The following is an 8,947-nucleotide window of genomic DNA, read 5'->3' on the forward strand; positions in this document are numbered from 1 at the left end:
TTAAGATTCACTACTGATTAACTACTGCTTTCTCTGGCTCCAACAACTCAATCTGTAAAGTGGTGTGTGGGGAGGATTGAGTAATTCAGAAATACAAACAGCCTTGGCCTTGAACAGCTACAGAAGTAACTACAGAGAAGACTTACACTCAAGAACATACTGTTTAGAGCATTGAACATCATTAGGTGGTCTGGAGGATATATTCAGTGCAGTGAGCCTAACTTGTTTTGTTCCTAAACAAATTCCAAGAGTCAGTACAGTCAAAAGTCATTATTTGATTATGCAGAAAGATCAACAGAGCATGTGGTTTAAAATAATAACATACAATTCCAAGTTAAGTTAGGATCGTGAATCGTGAATGAGAGTCAGGTTAAACAGTCATCTAAACAAACTGTAGAGAACACCCACATGACACAAGCTCATATAACAAATGAAAAAATGTCTGAAGTAAAACTGCCACATTACCTGCAGGACTACTGCATCCTAGAGATGCTCGGTGAAGGGGTTTTTGGACAAGGGCTGCACTGTCTCAAACCCACAAATTCCTCAAGAAGGAGGGACAATATTCCCTGCAGAGAGAGCTCACAATCCTCCACCACGTCCAACAGCTGGACCCTGATGTTGTCAAATTGATTTATTAACACATTTGAAAGGAATGATAACACATGTACAGTGTTTGAGATGCTGGACTGCAACTTGGAGGACTTCTGGAATCTACTGGAATCTACATCAGAAAAGAACACACACAAATGGTGCCATCGGGACTGAGCAGGCCCACTGGAAGATTTGATCTGGACATACCTGCCACAATTTCCCTGATTTCATGGACAGGATGGAAATTCTGAACCTAGCGAAAAACCTCTTCATTCAATCACTTGAGGACAAACCCAAGTGAGATTATGTAAAATGGGCCAAAGACATTATGGGCCTGGTTCAGAAAACCCTCCAGAGACCCTCACGATACCACCAATACAACCAAGAGGTTGCAGAGAAGATGTCCAACAATGCCATCCAAGAGGACAAAGAGATGCCTTCAACACCAAACCAATGCAGCTCACTGTATACAGGGTACATATCCAGGCAATCAGTTGAGATTGATGAAGATGGTGTGAGTTTCAATGAGCCACCACCAATCAACCAACAAATGTCACAGCCAGAAGAGCTCGAGGAGGAGAAGACCCACCTAGATGCTAGTTGGAAATTAACTACCGGACTGAGGGCATTTTTCTTGAAACCACTTAAGACCCAGGCGTATCTCAGAAGTTTGGGAGATCAAACATGATGACAGAGAAACATAATTTAATCTTCCTGGGGGTCCCGAAGAAACTTTATTAGTCAAATTTAAGTACTGAAGCTTTAAGTACTGAAGCTTTAAGTTCAGTTAGTAAAAAATCATTGAGTAGCGTACGTGGAGTAGTTATGGAGGAGTTAACCTTGAAACACCTTGACTTCTATATATTACATGCATTTTTTTCTGCTAAATAAGGTCTGTTCCTCCTATAGAAGACAGGCAGCAGACGTCACATGAGCGATGACAAAATCAAAGTGGAAGACACTTAATGAAACAGCGACCTTCAGGTCACATGTGCTGCTCCAATGAGAGATTTATTATTGGGCTTTGGCATCACTTAACCCATTCAATCCCAAGGCTACACATCCTCACAGGACTCCCATACACGCCGTACGCCTCTGATAGATCCAGTCTAGAAATTGCAACAAAGGGCTAGCACGTGGAAGCTGCGAGAAACCCATAAATGTATCATGTATGACCTCTGACCTCTTTTACAGAGCTGCTCCTGAATTTCAATCAGCAAGCCCCACTAGTTTCAATCATCCATCACAGCCTCTCCTTCTCTGCCCTTCTAGATAAATCAATATGATCAATTAGACAGATTGATAACATGATTGATGAATCACAAAAGCATGGACCATTTCAGGGGCATGACAACTGAGAATTTATGGATGTCTCAACTTACCCCAACATCTTCAGAGGTTTAAACAAAACAAAACAAAAAAACAAAAAAACTTAAATCTAAAATAGCAATACAATTTAAATATTATATGGAATGCAACATAATGGTGTCTATTTGTATGTTGTTAAGAAAATGCCATTTGTTGGGGTTGTGTAACTGTAGAAAATGGGGTGCCTCTTGATATGAACCAAGATTAAGCCAAAGCCTGTTTTATTTAGACAATCCAGGCTGATCAAATCTTCAGTTCTGTTCCACCAACATGGCTAACCTGAGTTGGCACAAAGTTGCACACAGTAACAGGCACACAGGAACCGTTCAGAGCTGGTCGGGACCAGGCTAACTGTCAAGATTATTTTAAAACACAGTTTCAGCCCATTCACTCACACACTTCTGTTAAAAGACTTTTATGACTTTTCAATCACATGTTGCCTGAGCACAGTTGCCAAGTCTGCTGTTTACAGGGCTATTTGGAAAAAAAAAATATTGCAGGGGAAAGTCTGTCTCCACAGGTTGGAGTTTTCTTAGGCTGGATTTAAAACATATCGCTTCACTAATTGGGGAATTTCCCGGTGTCAAATGTTGTCCATTACAGCCTTTTCGCTTAGTTTGACAAGGCACAAATCTGTAGTGAGCACCAGACACTGCAGTTTCAACTTAAAAAAAAAATCCCTCTGTGTGCCTCATGTAAGTGCACTGCTCTTTGCCATTTCCCTCTCTGCCCTCCATGTGCATAGTGCACATAGACTTGCTCCTCTTTTTAAAAGCCCAGAAGAAGACCAAGACGAAACTATGAGCAAAAACAGAACCCAAACTTTCATGCTACTGCATCCGCACAGAGAAGGCCTACAGCGACATGGTCTGAAGTTTGGCAAATAAATCCAAATCCACTGTATTTGTCGCGACACAATATCACTGTATATCCTTCTCAGTTTGAAGAAGTTTTCACATGCACATGGATATGGAAGCTGTCTTAAAACAGGGTTTCTCAACCTATGGGTGAGGATCCAAAAAAAGGGAGCTTCAGTGCAGTTTGTTTGTCTTATTTTAAGTCTAAATCTGCATTAATAACATAAAACAGAGATACGTAGATTAACTGAAATCCCAAACCCAAACTGCACCACACCACGCCACACTTGGAGTCATGGTGCGTTCCAGTCGCAGTTGGAGCATGGATTTCCAAGTTCTGTTCTTTTATATGATGACTGCAATGGGCGATCTTGGGATTTACTCAGAAATTCTGAGAACATTTCAGAGTCCGAGTTAGAAAGTCTAACATGGCTGCACCTTGTTCAAATATTGATGGAACTTGTGTTATTTTCCCTTTTGTTGCCACCTCCAGTCCACTCACTTCTGTGCACCAGCCCCTGTGCAGGCGTTGAGCCATGCCATCCATTCATGGCTTAACAATTGGATCCGCATTTTGGCTAATTTAAGCACTTTTCTAGAATTACTTTAGTTTATTGAATTGTTACTGTAATAGTCTGGATATTGTTTTTCTGACCTGACTAGAACGGGCTGATTATGTAATTCCAGGATTCTCATTTCAGAGGGCGACTAAAGCACAGACTCAGTGTTATTTCATGGAAAGACTTGAGGCTTAAACCTGGAGAAGGACCTAGTTGCAGATTACGGTTTCATGATAAGACTGGACTTGCTGAATGACTTGATGGAATACCCCACATATTAATGTTGTAGCAAACAAACAAGACAAATTAATCAAAATTCAGTCAAATATGGAGCAGGAATTCCATGTGCAGTTGTCATGGGTTACTCAAGAACAAAACAAACTAAATCTCCCCAGGGAAAGTGTTCATGCAGCTGTTACTTCTAAATTTATTTAACGAAAATTTACTTCACATTTTGTTGGCTTTCAACTAATCCAGAGTGTCTAATCCTGACCATTACATCATATCACATAGCATGACTGCCTCAGTCATGCTATGTGGTGTCACTGCCTTCACTTTAGACAAATCATAACATTTTTTGCAGTTGCAGTTTCCTTTATAGTCCATAATGTCCATATAGCCATATATTTGTTATTTCTGTAAATTCAGCTTTCTCTGATGTTATTCTGTGCATTGTGCTGCTTGCGCTGTCCTCAGAGAACCCTTGAACACAATAGTTCAGGACACATTCTCAAGAGACCTTGCCTCTCATTGCTACATGAAGTTACTTACTATTTAATTTGCAATAGGTAAAATGNTCATAAAACTGCTGGTGATTTAAGGCACTTGAAATAAAATGCTGCAGTAGATCTATACACCCACCTGAGGTGCCTTAGTTGTTAAATTGTAACAGCACAATTTTATTTGAATTAGGGCTGGGCGATATGGTGATAAAAAAATAAATTGTAATCACACCCCTGAAGATATGCATTTTGGGGGATATCCTCAGATCATGATTCACTTTTTTCTAAATACGTATATCAGATTTTTTTTCCCCATGTATTTGAATTTGTCTTGCTCCACTTCAAATATTTTGCGTAAGCAGCTCTCAGGGTCCACCTACTGTATGTTCAATGTATTCTGTCTGCATGTAATTATAGTGTTTCATTGTTCAAGAATCAGGAACCCTCTGGCCTCTTAATGTTGTTTAAAACATTGTAATCTCTTAATAATTAGGATGCTCTGATTCATAAGGCAAGTGAAGAACAACATTAGACCACTGCAAACTTTTTAAAATGAAATAGTTACACATTGTCAAAAGTGTAAACATCAGTTACAGTACTTTTAACACAGTTCTATGCTTTAAACAATGCCTTCTCCACTTACACTTCTTATTTGGCACCATGTTCTGTGTCAGTAACAAGTGAATTTAGCCAATTACTGTCAAATATAATCTTAATTAAACTTTTTAAACTTCCTGTCCTTGTACATGTGTACCCAAATGTGTCAGTTTGTGAGTGATGTCCCCTCACCCTGAAGCCTGCTGCATCAGTCACGCAGTGATTTCCCTGGTTGGCTCCTTCAGACGTAGAGGCTGAAGGAAATGGGAAGGAGAAGGTGTTATTTCCGGGCTTTAACAGTCTACAGTGTCAGTGGGGATGGAGGTAAAGAATGGAGAAAGGACATGACGAAACACCTGGGAATCTCCTCCAATATTGTAGTAACCACCATGCGCATTGGTGGAGGGTTTTTCATGGCACTGATGAATGAGAGTTCTGCAATAGATAAAAGGTTAATAATATGGTTGAATGAAGAACATGTCAAAGTTGCCCATCTTCTGGATTTGGCAGTGTGTATTTTCCTAATAATGTAAAACTTATTTTTTTTAAAAAGGAAAAAAAAAAAAAAAAAAGATGTCTTACGTAATACTATTTTTATTTTTAATATTGACTTCAAAGTTACTAGATGTACCAATAACAACCCAAAGTTATGTTTACCCAAGGGCAGTTGTGCCTACAGTAGCTCACCACCACCAACAGTATGAATAATGCACAAAATTGTCAAGTTGACAATTGTCACTTTAACCATTTGAAAAAGTGCTATATGAGACGAGTGCATGATTAATATTGTTAAAGGCCTTGTAGTATTTTTTCCCATGTATTTGAGTACATGGGAATGTCTTGATATATATTTTATAAGCAGTACTTGAGGTCAAATATGTCTGCATAATAAGAAAGCATTTTATTGTCCTATAATCAAGAAGAGTGTATTAGCATGCATTTTGTTCACTTTACTACCATTGCAAATCTCATACTGAGAGTCTCTGAGAGTTGTGAAAAGTGCATGTAAACTAATCATGATATAATCAGTATGTGGTGAATAACTTTGGACCACTGCAAACCTTTTCAAATTACAGTAAAAATCAGGTGCTGCACCTTTAAATATCCTCTGAATGTCTTTCTGAATTTTCTTTCAAATCCTTTGCATGATTGGAATTAGCAATATTTCACACTACACCTCCCCTTTAAACTAACTGTGTGACAAGATTATTGGTGAGAATCATTTTCCTTAGCGTAGGGGTGTATTTTCCTCTCAGGAAGGATGCTTGTCTGACTGTGAGTACCTAAGCCAAGAATCTCTCCTCAGTCTGATAAGGCCGTCCTGCTTTAGTAGTGATATGTATCTTATCAGCCTGTTGTCTACCTTGAGCCCTCAGCCCTCTGTATATACCTGGTGTAATACTGAATGTAACTGCCTGCCTTAGATAAAGCACCTCTCTGTTACGCTGCCATTGCGCTGCATACGTTGGTAAAAAAAAACAAAAAAACAAAACTATTAATTTCTGTTTCCCTGAGTGTCTGGGAGGCAGATGGACGTCACGCTTAAAGTTTTTATTATTCTGCGGTTCAATAACATTTCGACTTTCTCCTCAATCCATATTATCATCTTTTCACACATAGATAATTCACCATTTCCACAGAGACTTAGAATTCATGATTTTGTCCCCAATTACACGCAGACACTCCAGACTGAATCACTCACTGTAAAATACGCACATTACTTTGCTATTCCTGCAACTCACCAGAGGCTTTTCATTTCCACATCCATATGAATTATATACCCCCCAAAACAGAAGCCTTTTTGCCGCCTTTGGGCAAGATGGAAGCTATAGGACCAAGGCTGATTCCAACTCGGCACATCTCATCAATCTCCCAGTTCATTATGCTCACAAAGGGGGTCCTCTTTCACTGCAGGGGAGAGGAGTCGATAGCCCACTGCTACCCAGATGAGAGCAATTCCATTAAGGGCTCCATCACCTTGGGCTTGAAAAAGAAGGCAGACTTATCCAGGGCCACCAGCAACAGCTATTGTGAGGAAGTGATCCTTATGAGCTGTAGATCAGGAGTCACCGCCACTGATAGGCCACACCCCTTTCAGTTAGGCCTATTCATCTTGTTGTACTGTTTAAAGATGTCATTCTTCTGATGGAGGGTCTGCCACTTGTTTGTCTCCATAGAGATCGCGGTGTCTGAAATGTTCCACAGTACAGCATTAAACATGTATTTATGGAACTGTAGGTTGTGGGGAAGCTGGCCAAAGTGGTCGAAGTAGGAGGCAGATGACACAAAAAAAAGGTGTCTTACGCAGACAAAATTTATTTTAAAAAACAGACTTCTGGGTTTAACCAACAAAAATACAAATAGACAAAAAATAAGTAACTCAAAGCAAAACACCAAATACCTGCACAGAAGTCTCCCCCTAATTAGTGACACCTGCTTGCCTTTTATACTCCGCCCAGGAGGAAGTACCTCCCCCAGGTGAGTAACAATTCCAGGTAAAGCAAAGCAAAAGGTGTCTTTCCAAAATCAAAATGGTTAACATAAATTAAGGTGAGTTTAAAATAAGACAAAGGCCCACTTTGTCACATAGGTATTTTTAGTGATGATAATGAAATAACTATAATGTATTAAATGAGCAGATTGCCTGACCACAGATGACTAACTTGACCTGGATGTTGAGATGTTGTTTTGCCTGTAATGTTGCACAATATGGCATTAAACTGATATATCTTACATTTATTGATTTTTTTGTAATCATTATTGCTTGAAAAACACGCGTTCTTACTGTAACTGGGGTCAACTCTCCACAAATCTAACCTGTAATTTGTGATGTTTAAATGAGGAACATTCGAGTCAAAACTGATTTTACAGTGTGTACTGTGAGTCTTGAATGTGATAAGGGAACAGTTAACTACCTGTCAGCTCTCCAGTGAAACTCTGCGTGAGGCATGACTGATTTCAGACTTAATGTGTTTTTGTTGAGTTGATGTCTCACTCCACCATGCTGGCAGCCTTGAGCAGACCTCTCAGTCCCACACACATAATGACACTCTGGCTCAACCTTGAATCAATCTTCTGCATCTCAGCTTGGCACTGTAAGCACCAATGAGACCTTGTTCTTTCTGCAGTGATGTAAAACCATATCCAAGTCTTATCTAAGCCGCATTATTATTCGTTAAAGCGTGTTTGTATATCAAGATAAGATGAGAGCTCCTTTACTTTTTCTCCACAATGACGCGATATCAATTAACAGCAGCAGTAACAAAAATATTAAAGGGCCCATATTACGCTATTTTTTGATGTATGTTATAATATAGTTTCCTCATCACAAACATACCTGAAGTTGTGTCACCCACAAAACTATGCATTTTTAGACATTACCATATTATCTATTATAATTATGTTTTCTCATTTAAAACCTGGAGTTGTGTTTTGTTTCATTCTCTCTTGTTTATCACACAAATCCTGCATATTTAGGTTTCGAAGGTTAGGTTTTCGAGTTCTTCTCTCAAACAGAAAACGCTCTGTTCCACCTTGTGACGTCATGTGGTAATACAGGAAGTGCTGCAGTGTATTTTTATATTCCATACACCTTCACTAGAATAATGTATATAATTCAGTCCCTGGAATTTCCTATCTGTACTGAGCACAAAATGAAAAAAACTACCTCTACATGACATCACACGGTGGAGTCGAGCATTTTGAGTTTTGGGAATGCAGACAGACTAATAATAAAGAAATACACATGTGTGAATGAAACAACACAACACAACTCCAGGTATTTTACTGAAAAACATTAAAATATGGCTTAAACTAACAAGAGAAATTTTCATGGACTTTTAAATAATTCAAAATCTTGCAGAAATAGACCATAGAATATTCACTAGAATAAACAGTGGTTGGCAGAGGTCTCCCCAGTGGTTTACCTCTCCACAGCAGCACAAGGTGACACTGAGAAGGCTCCCCTGCTATGTAATAATAATGCTTCAGCACATTTTTGTCATTTATTGCATGCTTTAATTTGCAAAGTCATCCAAATCAGACCACTATTAATCTTTTCCCTTGCACTTTATATTGCTTATGGGAAAAGGGGAATGCAAGGTAAGCTAAAATAAGAGGTACTAAAGTAGAGGCTAAAAAAGGCCAATGTTTTCAGAAGAATCGATTCACAATAAAATCTGCCATCATAATTTAAAGTGGGCCTATGATATAAAATGTATTTTTCAGGGCTTTTAACCATGTTATAGTT

Source organism: Boleophthalmus pectinirostris, unplaced genomic scaffold (genome assembly GCF_026225935.1).
Source record: "Boleophthalmus pectinirostris isolate CB_2022bp ecotype Guang Dong unplaced genomic scaffold, ASM2622593v1 HiC_scaffold_19, whole genome shotgun sequence".
Classification (NCBI taxonomy): Eukaryota; Metazoa; Chordata; class Actinopteri; order Gobiiformes; family Gobiidae; genus Boleophthalmus; species Boleophthalmus pectinirostris.